The sequence below is a fragment of the Sturnus vulgaris genome, chromosome 6, assembly GCF_052056855.1.
Source record: "Sturnus vulgaris isolate bStuVul1 chromosome 6, bStuVul1.hap1, whole genome shotgun sequence".
Classification (NCBI taxonomy): Eukaryota; Metazoa; Chordata; class Aves; order Passeriformes; family Sturnidae; genus Sturnus; species Sturnus vulgaris.
In genome coordinates, this window is record NC_142248.1 from 13,504,104 (window position 1) to 13,531,554 (window position 27,451).

At 37.5% G+C, this 27,451-nt stretch overlaps 1 protein-coding gene across 3 annotated transcripts in view; it reads right to left on the bottom strand.

Annotated features, from left to right (window-relative positions):
- The window catches only part of SIPA1L1 (signal induced proliferation associated 1 like 1), a 197,110-nt gene that overhangs the window by 122,431 nt on the left and 47,228 nt on the right, over positions 1-27,451 (bottom strand). For all 3 annotated transcript variants that reach the window (XM_014869373.2, XM_014869376.2, XM_014869370.2), the window contains exon 2: positions 12,726-12,823. The gene's annotated coding sequence lies outside the window, so the exon portion shown is untranslated. The remainder of the gene's footprint in view (positions 1-12,725; positions 12,824-27,451) is intronic.

Consider the following 27,451-nt stretch of genomic DNA (forward strand, 5'->3'; position numbering starts at 1 on the left):
GCAAGGTGTCTCTGGGGGCGGTGGGCTACGAATCACACGCATAAAACAACAACAAAGGACAAGCATTATCTCTTTGATTCTGAGAAATACCAACACTGCTCTCCAGTTCATTAAGAATGAGTTACTTAATGGCAGCTTTTCAATAGCATGCTGGCTTGGACAGCCTACACATTGATTCTGGATCTTACCCAGGCTGTCAAAGCCCGCAGAGATGACTAAAACTGTGCTGGCACATACCTTTGCTGGTCAATTTTAGAATCTGGTCTAGAAAATAAGGGACCCCAATACTCTAGGGCTCCACAAGGAAGAGGCCAGAAAGTTAAAAAAGTAACACGCAAAATAAATTCTTTCAAAAACCCAAACTGATGTTTGAGTTAGAACATAGAACTATTAATTAATGCATAGCTTAAGCCAGCTACTTCCAATAATGTACACAAGGATATATAAAAGAACTAGTCTAAATAATTTCTAAGGTATTACTGATCTGCTTTGAGGACCAGTAAAAGACAGGGATCCCCAGAGAAATATGAAACAGGGTATGTCTCATAATAGCAGGAAAGTGGGAAATTACTTAAGTAGCAAGACAAACAACGTAATTCTGATGCTTAGAAAGATTTGGATATATTGCTGGGGGAAAAGAGGAGGGATTTAAGTGAGGGGAGAAAGATAACTGATAGAAAAGAAGCCTCAAAACAACAATGTCCTCTCTTGGGTGAATGTCCTATTGAAGCAGCACATGCAGCTTACGTAAGTTCAACTACTGTTTAACATAACCTGGAGACTATATATACAAAATAATTAGTGTAGATAAGGGTAACTACTGGAAAACTCACTTTCAGAAAACCAGTGACTCAGTATTAAAAAATAAACCAAAACAGAAATTAATTTGGGTTGGTCCAGCTAGAACTTGACCTACAGGAGATTTTGTTTAGTTTATTAATTTTGGTGACCAAACACAAGCCCCCCTTGAAGAATCTGCAAATTACATCAAACTAGGGAGGTGGTAGAGAGGGGAAAAGGGTGCAGAAGTTGCAAGCAATATACAGATGCTCCTGATACGAAGTGAGCTTAAGAAATCAGGGATTCTAAAACACACTTGATAACATCCATGCAAGTGAGAGCAAAACAAAATACCACAAGTCTGAAAAAGATCATTAAATTAAAAACCTACACACCTGCAGAATCAACCATATTAAGAGTAATAAAACAGAAAAGAGAAGCTCTTCTGAACACAGGATCACAGACTAAAGAGTCATAAACATGATATTCATCTTGACAGCCAAATACAACTTGAGAAGGTAAAAAGACTACTGAGCACATGAGGTTAAGCTGTTTCAAGTCTAGTAAACACGATTATCCTAGCACTGAAATACCACATACATCATTCTTGTGTATTCTAAGGAACAAATCCTAAAAACCTAGTTTTAAGATTAAAAAAGAGAGATTGACAACAACTGGAAAAAAAAAAATCCTTCATCTTAATATAGTTATTTGATTTTCCAAGGGGTGCCTTATCAGTAGTAAATGAAAAAAAAAAAAGTCTTTATGCATGAACTCATTTTACGACTTATTTTAGGTGACAGAGCACATGAAAAGATTTCTCCTCCCCTTCATCTTCCCTCCACAAATAGAAAAATTCTTTCCAATTTCAGTTTCCTCTTTCTTGGTCTTCTTGTAAAATTAACAAGGAATTTTTAAAATAGAATTACTTTCATACTCGACAGCACAACTGATATTTGTACTACTTCTAATTGGCAATTCACACTTTGCAATTCATTTTTAATGCAGTTAAAATTTTAAAACAAGGCTCAATGTGAGGATTTTTTCCTTCTAGACAGCAGCTGCAATCTGACTCCAGTTGGTATCATACACTGTGTTTACACCATTAATGTTAAAACAATTTAGTCTTTACCAACAGTTGTGTAGGCACACACTTATTTTGGCTCTGCCACACATGTATTTACCAAAATATGACACCATCTTTCAGCCTTTTCAAAAATTCAGACTTTCAGAAACTCTTGCTTAGATTTTAGATGACCACCATGCCAATGCCTTCAGTAACATTCCTTTCAGCCAGAAATATAAGAATAGTACATTATTCACATATATGCATTAGTTTCTATGAATCCATGTATTGAAACTGAATGGCAAATACACACACACATTTACAGCAGCCAGAAAGCCACAAACAGGCAGCATCCCCCTTTTCCTTGAAAATACATATGCATATTTACTAGTTCAGAGATCTAAAAGCCAGAATAACATAAAGCTGTGTGAAAACCCAAGACTCCTTATATATCCTGTGAAAAGAACAAGACTTTGATTACATCTCCAGGGCTATTCCAAATTATCTGTGAAAGCAGACCTTGATGCCTGGGCCCAACAGTCACCCACGACAAGAAATGCAAAACTCCTCCACTTACAGAAAGTGTACCTGCAGTACTGCAAGAGCAAAGAAGGTAACCACTGGTCTATGTACAAAAAAAAAAGTGCTATTTCTCTGATACTATGGCCAGAATGCAGTGTTTTCAGATGCACTAGCCCCCATATTTAGAAACAAAACTTAAAATATTCCAATTACCTATCTAGACATATGGCAGATTTTGTAAAGCAAACCTTACATTTGTATTTAGAGAAAAAACAAAGAATCTGGCAAACAAATAGGAGAAAAGCATAAAACAACACAATAAAAGTAAAACAAATTAGTCCCACATATTATCATACCCACCTGTTCAGGGCAGCACCATTACAATACAAGGGAGATAAATGCTATTGAAAATAGAGAATAGCAATGATTTTATCATTGCCTTATCGAAGGCTGACCTCTCTCCTAACACTGTATTTCCCATCAAGAAACAATTCCCAAAACTATTTGTGTCCTACATTTTTTGGTTGGGAACTTGTGAGACAGAACAAACAGTAGTGAGCTCTTAAAGACAGCAGCACTGATCTTACTGACCAACAAGTCTTCACAACCACCAACTTCCAGGTATGATAAATAGATTTGTGAAGCCCCTATGCCTCCAAAAGGCAAAGAAATACTTTATGCAGACAGCTCAGTGATTAAAAGAGACAGCAGTATTATTAATCTATGGCAAATCAGCAAATTTAAAGCTCTTGGCTCTTAGTCTAACACTTCTGTTTCCAGACAGCAGGTTTTCTATATATCAGGTATACCTTTAAGAATCTTGCATTAGAACACGTATTGCAAAACTCCTCAGACTAACAAAAGAGGCTTAAGTAAATAATTACTAAATCTAGATGATAAAAAAATATATTACATATTAGAGATATAAAGGAGATTTTCAGTCACTCAAACCAGCCAAAGATTTCTCCAAATGACCACCATCCAGTATAACATGAACTACACTATTTTACACAAGAGATAAAGTAATGTCTTTGTGCCGTCTCCACTGTAATATATTTTAAATTTTGGTCCTATGAAATCCAAAAATAACTCTATGGACTCATGTATGCTCCTCTACCACAAAGTACATACACATTTTTACATAGCTGTTTCTGATTTTTTGTACTACTTGCTACTAAAAGCATTTCAATATAGTTCTGTAATTCTTTGTCAGAAGTAGTTACTGTACAAACGCTATTTTTCAAACACTAAATGAAATTGCCAGGCCTGGTGCATTTGTGTTACACTAAACTAGTACTGTAAGCCACAAAGTTAAATGTAAAAAGGCAATCAAACACAGATTAAATAAGATAATATAAAAATTATTTTTATTTCAGCTGATTTGTCTAGTCATAAAAGCCTTAAAGAAGGATATTTTTGAATTCATATCAGCCATGATCAGGATGATCCTGAGCTGCACCAACAATCCAAATGACAAGCAAAATGTACTGTTTCGACACCTCACCAGGTGCTGAAATTTAGAAATCTATGCTTCAATTTAGAACAGAAGCATAATACCTGCACAGGTATTAACAGAATAAAATTGTTTTATAGGTAAATTGTATTTTCAGTTGAGATGACAGAACATGCAGCAGTCTCTATAAGGTTCACAGCTGGAGCAACAAACTCAAACCTCAGCCTCAAAGATTGGTTTTATTTGAAAAAGGGAAGAGAAAAATGTCAGTTCTTGATAGCTTATCAAAGGACAAGAAAACTTCTATTTCTCCCATAATGGAACGGGGAGGGGGGGAATCTGTCAGGAGGAAACAAAAGCAGTAATGGTAGTCCTTTGGTCACAAAAGACCAAGCAGCTTCTGTAGCACCCTCAGATTTTGCTAATGGTCATGTTTGTTGACCCCTTCCATACCAAAATTTCAAAGCATGTATTAATACACTCTTGCAATTTCCCACATGAACAGTACAGCTCTCTATAGGTTTTCTACACTGATTTTCTTTGGAATCTACTCATTCAATGGAAAGGCTAAATCTGTTTTCATTTAATAGGCAAAATTAGAAAACAGCTTAAATCCTGATTATATAAAAACATTAAAAGAAGGTCAGCCACAATCCTCTTTGCTCTGTAAATGAACAATTCCTGTCCTCAGAGCACAGAGACCATTTAGTTTATTCTCTGGGGGCCCCTCTGGACTCAAGGTATGTAACTGCACAACTATCCCAGAAAAAATGCAGAGCCATATTAGCTGGTGAACATGGAGTAACAGTTGAAATATGTAACAAAAATGCAGCAGGCACACCCCTGGACAGGTCAGTAGAGGTATTACTAATCCAGACTAAGTTTAGGAAAGTTTAAGCCTTAATCATGAAAACAAAATCCAAAACTCTAGAATACTTAACATGCAGCAATGCCTTACAGTTCTGAAGCACCCACTGTTAGGTGACTGTACCAAACAGATAATCAAATATGAAAAGCAAACCCATTAAACTACTACTTGGCATTTGTCAATTCCTTGTAGAATTCTTTATATTGAATACTATGAAGATATTTGTATCAATCAAATTATACTCCAACACTCACAAAAAAAAAATCCAACAACACAAAACCAACACCCACACGTTGACAGCATTAGGAATTATTCTGAAAAGAACACTGTTCTCTGTCATAGCATATATGAAATGTAAGATTTCTGCCATCAATACCACATGCAATTCTGCTCTTCCCAATTTAAAAAAGCTCTTGTAGAATTAAGAAGTGTAAGAGAAAGACAACAAAGAGCAAAGGTACTGGATTTCCTGATTCAGACAGTCCTGAGATAAAAGACGCTAAGTCTAAAGCTACAAATCCATCTTATCTTCCTCCATTTATGTCTGCTGCTGTGCTCTGCCAGATGCAACAAATACTTGTGGAGAGGGACCTCTGATTTGACCAAAGAAAGCAAATTAATGGAACACTGGACTTCTGGATGAAGGACAGCAGTTAAATTTCAATGTATGAGAAAATGCATCCAACTTGTCCAAATATTTAACCAGCTCTTTTGAATACCTTTGTAGTGTCTCTGAAGATGGTCAGGACCTTCAACATTACCTTCTACATCCAAGCCATTTTAATAAAAGCCAAGCTAAAAAATCCAGATTAACCTTTATGAATGAAAAAATGACAACTGCTTTGCAGAATAATCCATGAAAGAGTGCTTGGCTCACAACTTAATTCCACAACAAAAATATTAAATAGCCACTGCATTTACCTGCTCTTCTCTCAAGTTTTCAGTCTAACCAAGCATACCTCTGCTTTCCTTTTATAGTCAAGAACAGATACAAGGAGCTAAGATCTCTAAGGTACACGTCTGTCCCCTTATACTCCCTCACAGCTAAGCATGTAAATGTTTAAAAAAATGCTATAAGCTTCTGATTCTAAATTAATCCCAGCCAGGGTAGTCTTCAGGCTTTAGCAGATGAATTTTGCAGTTCATTTTTCTTCCACACAAGCTCCTCCCAAGAGCAACTTATTTCAGAAGCTAAAGCAGTTCTCCCTTCTCAGTGGGGAGAAATGCATGCTGGTTCTCAACTTCAACCTTTCTCCTCAGCAAACTTCTGCAAAGAGCTCTACCCTAAGTATCAGAAGGGAGAAAAAGAGGAATAAAAAGAGAAAGATATGCTGAAGAAACTAAATGCCTAAAAGCAATAGAGAAAATAAAGGAAAAAAGAGCAAGAAAATAAAATAAGAAATAGCACAAAGAAAAAGATCATATTAAACAATGATTGTTCAGTGCCTCCTCAATCTGAAAATGATACCTATTACTACCACACATACATACAAGCTTACTGCACCTCTGGTCTATAGGTTTTACAAACACATCACCAAGAACACAGCAACAAGAGGAAGCAAGAACAACTGTGGCTGCTTCCCTAAAGTATCACAATCACACAAAGAAATCAAGGTATTTAAGAACAGTGCTACACCAATAATGACAAGGCTTGTTAAAAAAAAACAAAAACAAAACAAAGGAGGGTGGAGGTAAAAGATGTCTTCTCAAGCATTTCTTGTGTCACAGCTACACAACCAGAGGCATCCAAACATTTGCAAGTGTGCAGAACAAAGTAAACAGCTTGGTCCAACAATCAGATGAAGAAATGGCTTTCCTGCCTTTCTTCTGTGTGCAGATGGAATGAAGGAACTGCAGGCTGGCCAGGCCAGCATGCTCTAGGTGCAGCCCTGACCATGTGACACATCCCAACACTGAGCCTCACAAACTATGGGACACTGATGTGGCTAAAGAGAGGACCATTCCCACACCATCTCAGAAGATTTGCATGCACGCACACAGACACGAAATGTCAACAGCGATAAACCCAAAAAATCCACTATGCCACATCCCAATTTAATTCTATCTAAGCAATTCCTCGACTTTAAAAGGCTTTCTCACTCTAGATTTGCCAGTTTAGAGAAAATTCTCCTCATGTAAAAATGTAACTTGATGAGATTCAATGACAAACCTTGTCTCTTCTCTCATTTTCTATTGGAGATGAGCAGTCATAGAGACTGCAGCTCAAACACAAAGCTTCTGTAAATATGCCATGCATAAAGCCAAAGCTGATTTTTCAACTACTCTAATATTAGATTCAATTACTCTGAATTAGAAAATTGAAAAGTTCTTTTGTTTAAAAAAAAATCTATAAGCTCTAAAAGACTCAGTAAAATGATGTATTAGTGGTATTAAAGGTCAATGTAATAAATAGCATAGCTTTGAGATACTGAAGAGCTGTATATTAGTATCAGGTTTTTACATATGGAATTGATGGAATGAACTAGTGACTGATGACAAATTCATCTACGTATACAAGGCATCAGACTAAAGAGATCAACATGCTATAAAATCTACTCACAATAAGATTATTAGGAAGCACTATTTATTAATTGCATCACTATTACTGCTACAAAGACAACTGAGACTCTCTTCTTCCAAGGAGTCACATGGAAAAGACAAAGGGCAATTGGCACAAGTTGCTCCTGAGGAGATTCCAATTAGACAGGAGGACAATTTTTCACACTGAGAACCATCAGCCATTGGAATCACCTCCCTAGAGAAGCAGTGGATTTCCCAACTTTTAATATTTGTATAGACAGAGTGCTGGGGTATTGTGTCTATAGAATTGTGCTTTTGCAAAGAAAGACTGGTCCAGATAATCCTTGAGGTCCCTTCCAACCTGGTATTCTATGCTAAAACCCTACATTCCCATTATGATGTGTACAGACATGCATGCTATGTTTTATACATAAAAAACCATGACTAATGCCTGATGCTGATGGGATCTGTAAAGCTAGCATCACACTGTCTAGTAGGCACTGATCTTTATCTTTCATCAAATGGAGCAGAGTTAAGTTGTGGGTTTGCATTATGCATAAGTAGTGAATACAATTAGGCTGAAAAGCAAACCTATCTTCTCTGATCTCGAGTGGAAAGTGTGAATTCTGATCTTCACAGGTGACAGCTCTGAGCATCACTCCAATTTACTAGTCAGCTTCCTTGAATCTGTGTACCCAACAGAAAACTCAAAACATGTAGCTGTGGCTAATCTTAAACCACTAATATTTAAACCAGTGAGAATACCAATTAAGAGAGCAAAGCAGTTATTTTAGTTTATCTGGCACAGAGAAACTTGGGTTTACAGCTCAAAACGGGTACTGAAAGACTGAAGGAAAAAATTTAAATGCATGTAAGAAGGGAGACCAAGAGAAGGAAGGAATTTGATCAAGGATTGTTATAAAAGGACTACCAGTGAATGGACACCTTTTGCTTTTACGTAGATGGAATAATTTAAGAATTGTTCATCTCTGAATTGCCAGAAACATTGTATTTGAAGCTTTCTACAAAAATGCTGTATTTCAAGCTGATGCATCTGCTCTGAAGCATGAATTTAGGAAATCTCATGGCCATTGCAGTTGCAGTAGTAGTAGTTCCATGTGTTCTCAAAACATTTCACAAAGGAATGAAGTATTTTGCTCTCTAAAGGTAAAAAAAGCAGGGAAATAATCATAGTCCAAATTATGCTGCTCTGTTGTCTCTGCTGTCAGGGGTTTGCTGGTTTTTGTTTGTTGCTTCGGTTGTGGGGGTTTGGTTTAGGGTTTTTTTGGGCTGGGGAGAGGGACTGTTTATTTTTGTTGGTTTTAGTTTGGTTTTTTGTTTGTTGGGGTTTGGTGTTTTATTCAGTACATGATCTTACTGGAGGGTTCTCATGCTCCACAGATTCCATGTCTGTTCAATGTCTCAGATTTATTTAATTGCTGATTCTTATTACTCACCTGAAACAATGAAAATATTGAACTGCAAAATTGTATTGCTATTCAATACAAAATAAAAGTACAGCACAATGAACTTTAGCAATGTGCAAGCTGAACAATGCATAAAAATCAAAACATGACAATTGCTCGTTCTTCACCAGCCAGTCCCATAAAATGTTAATATAGCAGAATCAACTGCAAATACAGCAGGATCAGCTGCTTTTCTGTTTAATAAATAGAAAACATCTTGGTTTTTAATCAGTATACATTTGTAATCATACAAAGTACTAAGTACATACTTGCTGGTTCTAAGTTATACTACTACCACCTTAAGAGGAGAGCTAGGAAAAATTCACAGAACAATGTATGTATTTCATCTTCCAACAGCTCTCCACATTTATATGAGCTACAGAACTCAGTTTTACAGAACCCTCAATTTCCAGGGCGCAGGATTGCAGTGATTAAGCACCCAGATTTCTAGTCAGCCTCAAACAGACTGTACTAAAATCCATGCTAGTAAATCCTTGCAATCATTTTTAATCCAGGCTAGGTAGATTAATGCTAGCTTGGGTGTGCCTAACCATTCTGAAATCAGGAAGTTGGCAGACATAACATGCCTCATTCTTGGCCTGCCTATTCAGCAGGTGCCTGTAACAGAAACGAGTGTGGATAATTACAATCCATACTATTAAATAATCAGTCATTTTGGACTAAGAAAAAGAGTGTCAAAGCATAAAACCCTCACCAGCTTAGAGACAGAGAAAAATTAATGGGGCCCAGGCTTTCCTCTCTTCATTTACTCATATCCACTTACCTTTTGAATATCCAATTCTTTCAGTCTCATACACAATGAAACGAAGGTGAGGCTTTTATTATGAACACTCATTCTCTATTGTAATGGACATATTTAGCTATTAAGAATATTATCCAGCTTTGCTGAAGGATCTTATTGCAATACTCCAGTTCTCAAATACATTAACTAATCTATCAGCTATCACATACCAGCTTCTACTAATTCACCACACTGTTTTTAAACATAAAAGAACATAAAAATAGACTAAGCACTTTCTACTTCTTTTCCATTTAAAGATAATTACTGCAGTTATCATTGCAATACCACAGGACAAAAACATTACACAAAGCAATCACTAATTTGGGAATATAGATGCATCCATTTCCTTTGACTCAGATGTGCATGTGTGCACAGATACATGCATTTGAAATATATATATGCATTTGAAATATATATGTGCACTCCTCAACGAACACCCTCCTTTCTTTATAAAGATGCCAAGACTGTAAGCACTAATTGCATGGGTTCTTCCTAAGTTTCTTCAGACTCCTCAGGGAAGCAACTTGAACTACAAACCTACACAGTCCTAATAACAGAAATCCTTTGTATAATCACCAACTAAACCCTGGGGAAATCTTGTGGAAAAAAAAATTAAAACCTGCAAAATGTAAGGAAGGAACACAACTCTGTACAACTCTCCTCCTGGCCATTCAGAGAAACAGTACCCAAATAGCTGCTGCCTTCCTTTGCAGGGAAGACAGCACCATGTACCCTTAAAACACATCTCTGAAAAATCAAGAATCACTGAGGCTAAACCTTTTCCACGTCAACCCCACCCAACAAGGCTTTATTACTGGTGAACAAATGAAGCCACAGGACTTCAACCTGTAAACAGGAAAAGAATAGTACAGATAAAATCAACAATATATAACTTAAGGTCAACATCAGCCACTTGCACACAGTGGCCATCTCTTCCTCTTCCCTCTCCACAGTCCCCTTCATTTTAAGTTCAGATCAAATAAGCAGTCTGAGGTTACATTTCATGCAGAATTTTACAAGTTTTATTCTGCCAGTATCTACAGAAGAATGCAGGGAGTTACCAAAACTAAGTTTATGCTGCCAAATGTTTTGCACCTAAATATACTTACAAATCAAATTAAGATTCTGTATTTGAAACAAACAAATATCAGCTTTATTGGAGTGTGATACTATTCCTAAAAAAAGCTCCTTGTTAATATGGTTATGCTCAACTCCCAACTGTAAAACCTGCTCAAGAATTTCAGTAAACAAGACTGGGTCTATAGGACCATAAGCCTACACATTCAGAAACAACCAGCAACCAGAAAACTGTTACTGATGAAATAAATTAGGTTTTAAGTATAACTTTGTACTACTAAATTTGCTAAAGGCTTGAATTTTAAAAATTTAAAATTCCACAGAGAAAAAAACTTTAGGATTCCACAGAGAAAAATTTCCACTTTGAACAAAAAGTGCATGTGTAAAACAAAAAGGAATTTACCACCTTTGGTGTTTCAGTGGTGTAACATGATAACACCTCTGGCAAAATGAAATTTAATTACCTGATCATTCTTTACGGAAAGTATATGACAAACCCTAGACTGTGGAATTCAAATATAGTAGGGGGAAAAATCACTCATTTACTTTGCACCAGTAAGTTAAACTAGTAACTAAAACTGCTCTTACTTCATCACTCAAGACAACTCTTTTTCACTGTCCCTGCCTCACATCAGAGTTTACTAATATCATAATTTAAAAGTCTCTTAGGACTACAAACTTTATTAAGAAAAAAAAAAAACCCAAACTTTTGTATGGTGCAAAAGACATGGACACTATTTTCTCCTCTGTGGTAACTTTGAGAGCTATATATCAAAGAAAATCCCAGTAATGATTGTGTGTAAAAATCAAGACTAAAGATAATGCCAAATGAAAAGATAAAATGACTCAAAGGGTAAGACAAAATAATTAAAAGAGTCTTTTCCAAGGGCTCCGCTTAATCTGCAAACAAATATATTTGTTTCCAGAATATATGTCCTCTGAAGGAAAGGTTTTGCCACTACCCCGAGTGAAACCTCAGAAGCAAAATCTCTGCCAACACAATGCAGCTTTGCTGACAGTGTTTCAGAAGAGTTTTAAAGTGACACTTTTGATACAACAACATCCTTCAAGGCAACTGCAACAATTACAGGGCAGATTCTCTCACTTAAGAAACCGATTTCTTTCTTTTGACATCCAACAGACTGATGAACCAATGTTACAAGGGAGGGGTTTTCCTTTGGCAGGAAATGTTTGTAAACTGCTATTTCCAGACTGGACTTCTTTGCATGTCTTAAAGGTTTCAATATGTGTTACTAAACACATGATTAAAATGTGTTCAGTGGAGGGGGTTATGTTTTTATTGCCTGATTGCAAATCTGCTTCAACTGATCTTAATTGAGATCTCCAATTTTGTTCTCCCTGCAGTCCATAGCAAATTCTGGTCACTTCCCTCCAGGCAGCACTACTGCTTGCACAACCTGTTGAGTTAATTCAGGAAGCTGATCCATCCAAAACCAAATCCAACCCTGCCCATCTTCACAAAACCAACACCACTGCTCCCCATCCCTCCTCCTTCCACACCCCAAACCCACACACTGCAATTTTCCAACCTTCTTCATATACCATCTTGAACCAGGTCATTACACACCTGTCAAGGACTTGCATCTGGTACAAGGCAGAGGGCAAGGCTGCATGGGCAGAACTGCAGCATCTCACACTCGTTGCATCCATTTTACCTTTTAATATATTACTTTACTCTGTGAAAGGACAGAGCATGTACTAAAAGCCAGTCTTTTTCACGAATCAGGCACATCAGAAGAATCATCCCTTTCTTCCTTACAACACGAGTTTAGTTTCACAAGTGGGTTAAAAGAAGCCACCTACAAGAACTGCTGTGTTTCAGAAAATGTGACAAAAGTAGGCATTCTGTCACAGTCTGAACAGAGTCCAACCTGCTCTTGCAAACACTTCTACACACACCTAGCAAAAAGGGGGGAGGGAACAGCCATCTAGTTCCCTTGCATCTCCCTCCTGGAAAAACACTGATGGGATACAGTCTGGCACTCTGTGGCAGCCAGCCTACCGGGATAAACCATCCTGCTGGAGACCACTCTCTACACATTGCATGAAACACTGCACGCTATCAGCAGTCAAACACAGCACTCAGTTTGTCACAACTAGCAGTACTCCAACAGGTCAGAAGGTACAGAAGGCAGAACATGCACTCTTACCTATCCAAAATTCCTGAGAAAGCAGACACATGCAGCTTCAGCAAAAACTCCCAGTGGACGTCACAATCTACTTGTGATGAATCATACCACAGTGAAACCTAGAAGCAAAAAAGATCACAGGCATGAACAAAATTTGAATAGGAAGCAGTCTAATTAAATACTTTTCAAAAGGTAAAGGATGTTCTGAAAATTGTGCTTGTAAGAAGTCAGAAGCAACAATGAAGCTTATAAAACTGTGAATCTATTGAGTTTTTGCACATAACTTACACATTTGAGAAAGCTTGTATGATAATTTTCTCACTACAACAATCCCAACCCTTCTTTTATCACCCCTTCTCTGAATCGTTATTTTCTCCCAGAACACATTCTGTCAGGCATTTAGAGATTGAACACACATTTGGCAACGCCTGAAAGAAAGGGGACATTTAGCAGTGCTGTGGCCCACTTTTTTTCCTCACTGCTTAACATAAAGTCTGTAACACATGTCAAACACAAGGGAGAGCAGGAGTTTTTATCTAAGTCACCAGCTGCAGCACCCTAAGAAGTCTCCAAGTGTAGAAGGAAATTTAAAGGTTTCAAAGCTTGTCCTTCATATTTACCACATCCTGCATTATAATCTGTATTGTTTCAGAATTACTCTTAACATCTGACCTCTGTCTATTGCTACAAAAGACTTGCATCTCTAGATGATAGGAGTCCTCTAAAATTAGACCAGCAAACAGATGTAACCATGGAGATTTATGCTGCAGTCCCGAGAACTCCGCAGAGGCACAAGCTGGAGGCAGAGCACATACTGCCAATGAATTTTTGTCCTACTCTACTCCCACCAAGCTCACGTGTTAGAGAAGATGTACAGTGAATCATATCAAAGAGATTCAAACCCAGCTCGAAGTAAGGAGTCTAAAGAAAAAGACCTAGGTTATTCTCCAGCCTGGTTTTCCCCAATGCAGTTCACTGCACAGCTACACGAGCACCTGTGCTGACATGAGGCACAAAAGGTACCAGACAGGAACAGCAGAGAAGGATGGCTCCTTTCAGCTCCACTGGCAGCACAAACTGCACATAAAACCACGGTACAAGGGCTGTGTGTAATCATTGTTGCTGACATTTGATAGGTTGATAAGCAAATTTCAAGTCACTCATTGCTACTCTCCCAAAAAGTATTTCTTTACAGAGGTGAATAAATTTGGAATACCTACTTGGCAGCAAGAACACTGGCATCAACAAAAATCAAGAAATGCCAAATAGTGTTATCAACACAACCCAAGAAAATAATTCTTATTATATTCTTTTAGCAATTAAGAATACAGCTGAGGGGTTTTTTATTGCCAGTTAAAGTTAGGCTTATTTACAAAATATTATATGAAATTAAGACCTTGGAAAAATGAGAAGCATCAGCAAAAGAGCCGCAGTACACAAAAAATAATAATGCAGTGCAGCAAAAGCAGTTTCTAAAAGGCAGAGAGAACTAAAATCATACTTAAAATAAGGCAACACTCCCAGAAGACCTGCATTTTGACTTTCATATTGTCAACAAACTGAGTTTGTCTTTTTCATTAGAATCACATTCTAACTCTAGGAGAGAAAAGTTCAATTATAACTTAGTCTAATGAAGCAAGGATAAGATTTAAAGTCTATTTGTTTGTCATTGCAAGAGACATTTTGGCAAATCATTCGGGTAAAATGTAAAAAAGTAATTTCCAGAGGGTGGTCTTCTGGTCAAGAAAACAATTTCCCTTTTTTCTGGGTGAAATTCTTTGCCAATTCAAGCATTACTAAGACACATCACAATTCTGACCCAGAACTCTCCATTTCCTTTGGTGTTAAATTATAGACCTGCTGTGTAAAGATGATTTTTTTTTTTTTGGTAAAAGATTGCCTGTGAAGCTCAATTTTGATTGGGAAGGCCGCCTACACAGCAGAGAGAGTGAGAAAACACACACTTGTAGAGCTGAAAAAACATCAGTGTAGGCGTATGTAAGGAGGGAAGGAAGAAAGAACTTGGTTCTACTGGAAAAGGCTATTTTCTGACATCACCCTTGAACGAACCAAAACGTGTTAATTGAAGACAATTCGAGGGTTGTTTGCTATGTTGCAGCTATCAACATGCAGTACTACAAAGCAAGAGGAGGAATCCTTGCAGATTCATCCCTCTGATCTCAGAATCTGCCACCTACCCAAGGAATGCTTCACTGCCCCCACTTCTCTGCCACAACCTGCAAAAGCTGTTCTCACAAAACAGCGAGTCACCTGCAGAACAGAAGTTCAAAGCTTTTAAAGTCTTACATAATTAATAACATTAGAAGCATTGAAATTGTAGACAAAGCTTGTTCAAAAACATAGGGAGAGAGAATGCTGTCTGTAAACACGAAGAATAACTAGCATTTAATCTCAGCGGAATCCAACAGTATTTGAAACTGCTGAATAAATAACCTCAAGAAGTTCAGATATATCTTTCTCATAGAGACTTATAAAAAATATTTTCCTCCCTACCCTTCATAGCCTTCAGTCCCTTCATCTCCTAAGAGTAGTAAGCAGGCCTTTCAGGATGTCCTATCAATGAAGTCAGATTTTCAAAAGAAAGAAGGAACAAGCACCAGTGGAAAATATCCTTCTCAGTTTACGTTAGGAAGGCATCACCTATGAGCATTATAATTCCTAAATAGAGAAGCCTCTATGAAGTGTTCTCATGCCATGATAAACCTATGAAAATATTTTTAATAGCTCTGTCTTTCCCTTCAGAATAAAAACAAAAGGCTTTTGACATATGTGCTTTGGCTGATTATTACCGCAATTACTACCAGGGGAATGAAGACAGCCAGGACAAGTTTCACCAGTGAACTTCAATAAACATGAGATGATTCACTGCAGGGAAAAGATGCTGCTTCTCCCATGGCATTGGACACCAGCCTACAACTTATTTTGCAACCAGTCACAAGGAGACAGGACTTCAGCACCTAATTCCCCTGAGTGTTTGAGCTGCTAACTTCAAAGCCCTGTGCCTAGCAGATGACTGAATTCCTGCACCCACAGAACACTGCCACAACACAGAACAGCCCACAGAGCAGGACTCTTGAGAAGCCATCTGCAACCGCAGCTTTCACAGGGTCCTAAGTTTCATCTGCAACCAAATGTGCCGTCACTGAAGATGCTGAATGACAGAAACTGATGTGACATTACTACAATGTAAACGCAACTCTTCTACAACTGTCCTACTATATGATTGTTAAGGACTAATGCCTATTACTCATACACATCAGAAACACAGGCAAGACAGGATTTTGAAAAGCACCAAGCCTGGCCTGCCCGAAACTATATGGCAAGCAAAAGCAGCACACTCAGCAGTCACAACTAAGTTCTTAAAATTACCTATAAAATGCCCCTGAGGCTCACTGAAGCACAAACTCTGGGTCAGAAAGACAGGGATGAAGAGCTACAAAATGGGAGCTACAAAACTCACCAGCAGGAGAACCTCCTGAAAAAGGAGGATCTGAAACAATGAATATGAAGTGATATGAAGAAGAAAAATAGGTTGATGTAGAAACAAGTACAAAAAATAAATGGCTATAAAAAGTTCTAAGAACTGAAATCTCTTATTCTAGAAAAGGTGGAGTTGTTTCTAAAATAAAGTGTACAGATTACTACTAACCTTTGAAATCATAGCCATCTTGACTTTCACCTTGGTGAACAGTGAAGTACTATTTCTGACATTAATAAAACCTCTCTCAATACTAACCAACATGTAATTCCAATAAACCAAAAATACTATAATGAATCACATATAGAATTTATATCCCAAGAAAGTGTATCCCTTCATGCTTGCCTTGTCAAGCTAAAGAACATTTGCTTCAAGAGTCATGGCCAGAATAATCAGATCTCTTGTATTCTCCATAAATCTCGCTTTTAGGTCAAAAGTGAAGTTTTATTTCTTCTTAGTGAGAGCAGAGCAGGCGGTCTTTTACCTTCAGGTTTTAAGACCTCCAGTCAGACTAAAGCTATTAGGAAAGAAAAAAAGCTAGAAGAGCATAAAGGGCTGTCAGAATATATTCTGTTGCTGACATCAAAATTCAGAGAGAACATTTCCTTTTTTGCTTTTCAGACACTAAGACATTCAGGAGTTTGTCAGAAATATGCTACTGACAAGGAAGTAGGCTGAACTAGTGAAACCTTCTAACTTTCTCATACTCTTTTGCAAAATAGCTCAGATTGGAGGAGTGTCTGGGTTTTCCCATTTTATGTATTTTTTCTCTCAAGGGTAGATTAGAAGTCTGATGCAGATTTACAGCCTGATACAAAGTTAAATACCTTTGACATCATAATTACACAGTATCAATCAAAATTAGTACCGTTGCATTTAATTCATTAACTACTCTGCTACCGTGTCAACAGGAGTCAATTACCGGAATTCTTAACATTTTTCTCAAAAGCGGTAGTGAAACAAAATTTCATTTAAATTAATTTAATGGGAAAAGGCTTCTTCTGATGTTCACAACATCATTCTCCTGAATTAAGTCATAACTTTTCCTGATTATTCACAACTACAACGGCTTAGAGACTTCCATGCTGAGGCCAGTTTTTCCAGCCTCTAGTTTTTCCATAGTGTGACTGTAATAGCATACAAATGGTTTAATGTTTACCTTTACTAACTGCACATTCTACTAGTAAAATACCTACACAAAGAGGACGCTGCCAAATTGGAAGAGGTCCTTGTCTATAAACTAATACTTTTGTCCAGACTTGGACTAACTGAAGTGAAACATCGAGTTTACAGAGCACAACCATGAAAATGTGAACTTTGGAGTTATTCCTGATAACAGTAAGCACTTTAATGCAAGGAATGTGAATATGTCAATTTATAATGAAGAAAACCATCAACAAACACAAAGAGTCCACTTTTCCCCCCTTGCATTAGGTAATCACCCATCCTTTACATTCCCCCCTTGCATTAGCTAATTACCCATCCTTTCTATTAATATCACCACTTTAAAAGCTAGGTTTTCTCTTCATAGAGGTCATTCTATTACTTTTCAGTCTAGATGTCACAGCTAAGTTACAAAAGGAGGACAGAATTTTACACTATAGAATGAGCTACTGCTGCCAAAGAAAGAACTAAACTGTCTACTGCACAAAACACTGGAGAAACATTTAGAAAGGGCAAATTCAACACAGAATTTGCACTTCACAATTTGAAAACTCACTGCTTTTACGTTTTGCTTTCCCATCCCTTCCCCCATGTAATTTTAATCCATCTGCCTTCTGTTAAAAGAAAGACAGAGCTGGTATCTCAACTGACTTTGGAATTTTAAAGCCATTTGTCAATAAAAACAGAGGAAGCACGAGAGAGAATATGCTGCTGTTAGGATGCTTTCACAAACTGGTAAGTGTTCAATGTGCCTAGCAGATAAGGTACATATCATTAAATAAAACGTAAAGAAGGGGAAATCATGGGAAATGTAAAGATGGCAAGGGAAAGAGAGTGAGCTGCCAGGATCATCTAACAGCCAAGTGTTCATTAAAACTATTGGTCTTCCAACATCTAGCACCCATGGCAAAGGCCAATAATGACTTCTCTTTATATGAAGGCTTTTCAGTAACACTTTGATAAACTGGTAATATACAAAACTTAAGCAAAAACATTAGCTACACTATTAGGTGTCCAAAACAAGGCAAAGAACTGTCTAACAGTGAACAAAGTAAGAGGCATGAAGTGCCTTCACTGACCACGTGTCACCAAACAACATGTGAAATCACATCTTGGATAACACACTGAAATATTGCAGAAGCTCCACTACTTGACCCTTTACTACAAAAGGCATTTAAGCCAGGAATATCCAAATGTAGATTCTGGTTAAGTGCATTTATGCTGTAAGCATCACTTCTATAAGCCTCCAGTCCCCTTCACAGCACACCGGAAACAGAGGGAAGCTTCCCTGTAAAAACTTGTATAGATGCTTATTGCCTGTAAAATTCACTAGAAGTATTAACTACATATCACACTTTCAAAATACCAATTCGACTGTTAAGGAGAATTTATTGTCTTAAATAGCTTTTAAACAGTGTTAAACTGAAAATCCTAGTAATCTCTAAGTTTCACAGTCCATAAATCATCTCTTCTATCCCTAATTGAAAATTCAACGATAATAACAAGACACAATTCTTTAGCTAGAAAGTCTTCTACATATGTAACCAAACTTCTGCTCTGCTATGCTACAAGCCTTCATTCAAGGGGAAAAAAAATTTTCATCTATAGGACCTTTGAGATAAAGCAGAACTCATTATTTCCATCCGACTGAAAAAGTCAAAAGTAAGATATTCAAGATATTCTCTCCTGCATTTCACAGAAACTGATAATCTTATTTTATAAGACACAAGCACCTTACATCTCCATTCCCATTTGATTCACTTGGCAGACTTGGTCACTTCCATTAGAGTTGAAGTTTCTCTGCCTATTCAAGGACTTTCATGCTTTTTGCCAGATTAAGATAAAATTTTAAAGGATTCTTTGCTTCCCCAGGAAAATTGCAAACTGTTTTGTACTCTTCTCAGTAGACAGCTCATTTATCCACATTTCAAGATAAAAAACATTTCATAGTTGTCCTCTTGGTCACACAAGGCTTCAGGAAACAAGAAGTATTTTTCTGTCTGCTTAGACAGTATCAATATTATTCCAGCTTACACTTAAAAAGTTTTGTAAAGAATTTATTGAAAACAGGCAGTCTAGCAATTTGACCACATGTCTAGAGCTCTGCATAATTCAAACAAGCAATTTTACTTGTCTGCTTTGCAATTTTCCTATTAATGAAAATAATATTTACCTCACAGGGGGTCAGAACGATTAATTTCCATGAAGAGCTTGAATCTAAAGCAGAGGATAATTTGATAGATCTCCAAGGAGAAAGGGTAAAGGAAAAACAAATTAGATTTTATACTCAGTTTCAAATGAGAAAATATTTGAATTGCAGCAGAACCAGCTACAGAATATTAGTAAAATTGCATATTAAAAAAAGAAAACTCAGTGCTAATATAATTTTTCTCGAACTACATGCCCAGCCATGAACAGCAGCAGCCTCTTCAATGCCACATTTCTATCTGAACAGACAACTTTTGGAAACTGCCTTGATTTTTGTCCATTTCAAAGTTGATGCCGTTTCATTAATAAAAGGAGATGTTACATTCTGAGAACTCGGTGCTTATTTATCCATGGGAAGAGAACTGCAGAACACTGTGAACCTAATACTTTTAATAAAACCAAACCAAAAGAAATATAATAAATACCTTTTGAATCCAGAGATTATTATTACAGCTAACTACTATGGATCTATGAAAGTTCATTCCCAGCTTCAATGTTCAACCCAAGGCCAGAAAAATTACCCAGTCGGTGTCAGTGGACAACACTGACCCTGACCCCAACACGAGATCCATAACCTTTAAATCACCATGCTCTGAAGCAAAATGAATAATTACAAGATGCAACACTGAATCCAAGTTAGGAGATGCAGATACAATAAAGTCAGGGGTCTTTTGTTGTATTTTTGGACTGGAAGGGGACTAAAACAGCACAACTGTTTAAATGCTGCAGTCAAAACACTTTGTTAATAAAACCCTTGGAGAGAAACTGCTGAACAATTCATGATTTTATCATAAGAGGAATACTAGATATCCTTGTTTCTAATGAAACTGCACTTCTAGGAAACAAACTAAGAAAATAATTTATATGAGAAATTAAGATTATGAAGAAACAGAATAGTAAGGCTACACATTCTCAATGAAGTACATGAAACACTTTCATGTAACCCCAACCTGAGATTCTACACTTCAGTAATTGCTCATTCATACTGAGGGAAAAACAACCTAGAAGCATAAGAGCAGAAGAGTGACTTAATATAATGAAAACATACATTTGACTTAACAACATGGCAATATAGGGTTATTTTATTTAGATGTAGAAAACACAGTTTCTTTTTACTTTACCAGAAGATGCTCTTTAAGGAAAGGTTCTCCAGTGCTATGAACTGCAGCTCTCCAGCACTAGCCCAATAGAATTGACCAAAAATTACAGAAGCTGCAAAAGCTACTGATAGGTGTTAAGCTAAAACTAAAAAAAGGTCTGTGGAGAACACAACAATGGCAATAAGGCACAGAAGCACTGAGGAGGAGGTGCAGACACCTCCAGCAGCAGCTGCACTCCCCCACAGGAGTCAGTCACGTTGTGCTCAGCAGAACCCGGCTCACCCAGCCAGAAGCATCCATTACCCACATCCAGCCCTTACCCAGCACGCTCCGTGTGTCAGACATTCCCATCAAAGAGAAAATTCTCATCTTATGCCAGGCTAAAAATTGCAAATGCAAAAGGAGAATTAGTAAGAGAAGCTGTTTTGGTTTAGGGTAAATTTGGGAGGAAAGTTTTGAATGGGTTTTTTTTTTTAGGAATAAAGATTTAAGCAGATTTTTTTTTAGTCAGCTTGGGAAAAAGGGTTGTTTGTTTTTGGGTTTTTTTTAAGAGAAATGGAAAAAAAGAAAAACTGTGTATTTAAGAGGTAATATAGTTTATTGTATTTTCTTTTTGTAGTTGGTGTATGGAAGGGGATACAGTACATTTTTTAATGTTACTTTTTTAGTTTAGGTGCTTAGAAGGTTATTTTTGAAATGAGTTTTGTTGTTTGATTTAATTTTTTTAGGAGCATTATGTTTTATAGAATTTGTTTTTGAAGATTTAAGATGGTGTTTTGAGTAGTGGCATGAGGTACAGGGTAGGTTTTCTAACTATTTAGTGGTGGCTTTTACTATGGTTAGTATATAGTATTTGTTTTGGCGGGTTTGAGATAGTGTGATGTAGCTAATTTGTTAGGGTTTTTTCTATTTATATTTGGACTACTGTTTTTTATACTAGAGGGGTTTTATTTGTTCAGTTTGTTTGATGGTAATACATGTTTTATAGATAATTTGAGAAATATTGTTTATGGTTAGATTTATTTTTTTGGTTTTGTGTTTATTTATAGGTAGTGTTTTTGTTTTGGTGACTTAAGGTATTAAGGGCCCACCAGGCTAGGAATAATTTTTTTTGTGTGTTGTTAGTTTATTTTTGACATTACGATTTGTATAGTTTGATTTTATTTGTTTGTTGTTTTGATTTTTTTATTAGTTTTATTTTTGGGGATATGGGTATTTATATTACATATTTGCAGCACTCAACCACACTTTGGGTGAAGAATCTTTTCCTGATATCCAACCTAAATGTCTCCTAACATAGCTTCAATGCCATTCCCTTGGATCCTGCTAGTGGGCATCAAAGGGAAGAGCTCAGTAACTCACCTGAGAAGTTAAACTGCAATGAGGTCCCCCCGAGTCTTCTCCAGGCCTAACAAGCCAACTGAATTCCAGCTGCTTCTTATATGCCTTTCCTCCTAGACCCTTCACCTTTACAGCCCTCCTTCAGACACTCCCTTCAAGCTTTGCATCGTTTTTACATTGTGGTGCCAGCTGTGCAAGGCAGGGTTGGCCCTCCTGGCTGCCAGGGCACTCACTGCTGATTCATATCCCAACTTGCCAGCAACCAGCACCCCCAGGTCCCTTTCCACAGTGCTGCTCTCCAGCCTCTGGCTCCTCAGTCTGTCTGTACATCTACGGTTGTCCCATCCTGGATGCAGAATCCAGCACGTGTCTCTGTTATAACTTCATCAGTTTGGTGATTGTACAGCCCTGTGATTTGTCCTGGTCTCTCTGCAGAACTCCTCTCTCTTCAAGGAATTGACAGCATCATCAGCCAGCTTACCCAGTATGCCTTCAAGTCCTACATCCACATCATTTTTTAAATGTTGAGGAGAACTAGGCCTAAAATGGAGTCCTGCAGAACCCTACTAGTGACCGGCTACCAACTTGATGTTACCACATTTCCTATAACCCTTCTCTTTTCATAGACACCCACAGAACTGCCCAGCTTCAAGTTAATCTTTGGCCATATGAATTTTCTCCCCACAGTGGCAAGTAGCCCCTCTGTATTCCTCCCATGACAGCAGACTCTGCTTCCACTGGACATACACTTTCTTTTTTTGCCTGAGCTCTAATAGAAGATTCCCCACTCAGCCAAGCCAGCCTTCTGTGTCTGCTTGATTTCCAACATTTAAAAAGACAGAAAAAAAAATTTAAGAAAGATCAGAAATTATAATCTAGCAATTACAAGAACAGTTTTCACCACAGTTTCAAATATTTGGAGAATACAGCATTACTGCCATATTAAACTAAAAGATGTTTAGGCTCCAAAATAACAAGATCCACCATCCCATATTTCACTTCAGTGTCTGAGTACAGAATAATTAGCAGTTCCAGTTTGGGCTTAGTAAACAAGAAAGGTCATACTTGAGAAGGAAATGTTTGCAAAAATAAAGACATGTATTTTTATGCTGTTTCAGAGGGGTACTACATACTTGGCTAAGATAATTGCCTAAAAGGATTTCACCATCACCAGGGTCTCAAGCACCACAGCCACATAAAGCCAGAGCGCTAAGGAAACAACTCCACTGCACAGGGGGGACACCACACAACAAACCCACATGCAGCACAGGATTGCAATCATAGTGTTCATACACTACTTTACAATGCATACATTTTAAACACATTTTTAAGAATTTTACAAACATTCTCTGCAGACAGATTGGTTCCACACTGAACACCCAAAATAGCTGGTAAGATACCCGAGAACAGCTGTCAGTAATAACAGAAAGCTTACTCTAGAGGAGAAGGGACTCCATGCTGCTCACTCACTTCTTTTCTTACAGTGTAATAGTGTCTCAATCTACAGTCTTAGGTTGCTTTCAACACCAACATACCTTGATCATAAGTATTCCTCACACTTCCCTGGCTTTTTGAAATATTTGGGTTTTAACAAAGCCCAAGTAAGGGCCTTTCCTCATATCTAGAATCAACACATGAAAATACTCCTATCACCAACCTCAAAACAAAACCCACCTGTTTACCTGAGAGCACTCCTCCAGATAGGAGTGTTTGCTTTTAGCCTAAAGAATGCTCCTTGTAATCCCTGCACCAGGCAGCAGACTGCAGACAAGTTTTGCAGAGGACAGGACAGGAATATCAACACTGCACAAGGCTCCAAAGGAAAACTACCTTCACCAAAGCATGCCACCAGGATAGCAAATGCTCACAGGCTCACTCTTCTCACTCAAGCACATCACATTTTGCAATAAATAACTTACAATAATAAATCCAAATATGTTGCAAATCAAATCTTAACCAGCTGCACATTGAAAGAGGAAAACTATTAGTCCACATAGAAAAGGGGGGGGGGGGGGGGAAAGCTGTAATCTATGAACATCAGATGTAAATAACATCAATATGACTAAAATAAAGGTAGCCTACAACAACAAAAACCCCCTTCAGATTCATGATTTCACCACTCAATACAAGTCCTGAAATCCTTACTCCCTGTAGCAAGCAGGGAGAAGAAACCCCAGAGACAAGTATGAGGGCCTTGGGAGGACCCTCTAAGCAAAACTAAGGCAAATTATTCCAAGTTAGCTCACACCAAGAAAAAAAACACAGTGTAATGGAAGACTAATTTGGCTGTATGGTAAGTAACACAAAATAACCCTAGCTATTGAGAAAATATTACAGGAACTCTCATCTCAGAAATTGTCTACCTACATGTGCACACTGTGTTTACATTTAATTTTCCACCAAGCCAAATTCTACTTCATGTTCACTAATTTGCCAAAAATTGTGCATAGATCTGGAAGGAAAGGGGGAAAATGAGAACAGCAAGATGCCAGAATCCATTATTTAGTGGAATTACTGGCTAAAACCTACTCACTTTTAACAGAATTTTTTGTAGACTTCAACAAGTTCATAAATACATCCTTGTATCTGAGAAATAAAGCCTAAGGATTTCCAACAATTTACCTTTAACTAGAGTTGTTAATATTTTGTTAAACATACTTATATTCAAAGCACAAATACCACACTGCAAGACTCAGAAAGGGATTTTTTTTTACAGCTGTATTTTTGTTAGGCTTATTTCACAAGCCATGTGTTTCTCACTAAAACGCATATATAATGGGATATCTGCCCTTAAAACAAGCTCAACTAAAAGGTTCTACCTTCCTCCTTTTTCCTTTCAGGCCTTAATTGGCAGATGGTCAAGAGGATGTTTATAGTAACAGAGGATGTTTATTAACCAACTTTCATAGGTTAGAGAAGCTGGTGCCTTAATAAAAACATTTGACAATGCCTTTTAGTGACCAAAGTACTCAAAGTACTCAAAATGAAATGCATTCAAATAATACTATTTTTAAAATACTTCGGAAATACTGATCCTGAACTCATATGTGCAAAGCTACTTTCTTATACTACACCTCTGTGGGTCTAAATCCCCAAAATATAACCTTCTTTCAGTCTCTGTCATATTTAAATATTGCTTTAATTCACAGCAAGTTCCAACAACTCTTATGGAATAAACAGTTTCCAGTGACTTCCAGGTTTGAGAATGAAACACTTAAGAATTCCTGGTTGTCCCCAGACTAGAATTTTGATTAAACATCCTCTTCTTTTTACTGAACTTTCACTGTGTCTTTAACTTATTAACCAGGTCACAAACGAGACTTGCATAAAATACACCCAGCTAACCACAGAAACACAAAAGCTATGTTGGTATACTGGATTTGCATGGATTACAGAAGACATTGTTCAATCTTACAAGCCAGGACTAACCCATACTCAATGTGTAACTTCCTTACTAGAGTCTTCAAACATTCCTCATCACCCTTTTGTGAAACAAAAAGGAGCCACTTCAGAGACATAAATGAAGTAGCCAAGCTGAAGGGCAGAGGCACTCATGGGGCATCCGTGGCACCCTCGGGGCCTCCCTAAGGCAGCCAACCCACACCCAGGACCACACTCCTCCTGAAGAGCCAGGAGCTGAAGAGGGCACGAGTCTTGGCTTTTTCCATCCCTCAGCCTTTTCATGATCTGTCATCAATTGTCAGCTGATGACCTGGTGAACCAGATCGCAAGAGCCAGCTCAACTGGAACTTGACATCTCTGGAAGAGCAGCTCTGACACAAAAAGCAATTTCCACTCAAGTCTGCTGAATGCCTCTCAAAATTCCCAGACTAACATGGCAAACATGGGAAATTGCACAGGATTGCAAGACCTTCGTTTTCTGAGTAAATTCAGACTGGATTAAAATCGGCCAGGGATCTACAATTTTAAATATCAGCAGATCCAGGAACTGTAACATGTGAACTAAGACTTAGTACGCACAAACCCGACCATTCACAAAATGAATGCTCACAAAATTGCCTACTGAAGACTTTTGCCTTTAAAAGGCATTAAACTGCATTTCAGCTCCTAAAACTACCCAAATATTAATAAAATATTTTTGTACATTTTTGTAATAACTATATTAATATATATAAAAGGAAACTCCTAAATAACTTCTTAACTTAATATTATTTCTAAAATGAAAATGACGTCTGTAGAAAGCTACCAAATAATGATAGAGGTGACATGTTGAGCAACTTTCAAATTGGACTATAAGTATAGTTGTCACACATATACAGCACACTAATTGCAAATACCTAATACATTTTGCTCTAGGGAACAAATTTATGTTTTTAAAACCTGGGAAATCAAAAGCTTATTAAGGATTTTTAATTGTCTGTGACCTAGACAAAATAACTAGTATACTGCTCACTGGGTATCATTCTTACTGATGGAAATACCAGTAATTTCCCTGCAGACCAAAGCAGATCTTATCAAATGACTACTATGCCCTGAAGAGGTCATAAATTAGTAATGGTATGCAGTGACTTGATACTGTATAAGGGGAGAAGGAAGGTGGAAAAAGAATATACATTATATCAATGAATTGCAACTCGCTCCTGAACAGTATGCTATCACCACTTTCCCCAGCAAAGGACAGGTGAAAAAGGCAAATAACTCGCAGATTTCCCCCAGGAAGATACACAGCTCTTAAAAGAAAGTTTCCATGGAAGTCACATCATGTCAACCCCCCAGTATATAGGAGACATCATTAGTTCAGAAGTTAGTGACAGCAAGTTACATCTTTTAAAGAGTGATTTGGTTTTACAAAGAAAACCAAATATCTGTACACTTCAACACTTGTGAAATAAAGAACTGAGAGCACAGCTACAACAGCAATACAGATACAGGAGGCCACCTTGGCAGCAGATCAAGTACATCAGAGATATGGAAATCTGAAATACGTTCCATGGATCAAAATACATACTCCTGCATTATGTTACTCCAATGTTAGGTGTTAATGGCATCTTATTGCAGCACAGCTGGCCAGGACAGAGGACTGGATTCCAGGAAACAGGCAGGGATTGTACATCATTCAGACAGAAGGGACACTTTGGGGGCACACTAATATGAGAACTACTTTAAATAAGTCATCTAAGAAATAGGGCATTAAAAGATGTACAAAATGTAACCACAGTGATAGAAGTTACAAATCCAGAGTAATCAAGAAAAAAAAAAAAAAAAAAAAAAGGTTCATTTTAGGTAAAAAGGCTATAGCACATACAAAAACTGATCATTAACTTTTTGCGTTTTTCCTATTTCATTCCTTATGCTTCTAACCTTTTCCCAAATGTTTCATATCCAGTGCTTGCTGATGAAACAGCATTTGCTTTATTCTGATGTCAGGGCAAGAAACGCAGGGACTTAGTGTCAAGGGCCTGTACCAAGCACAA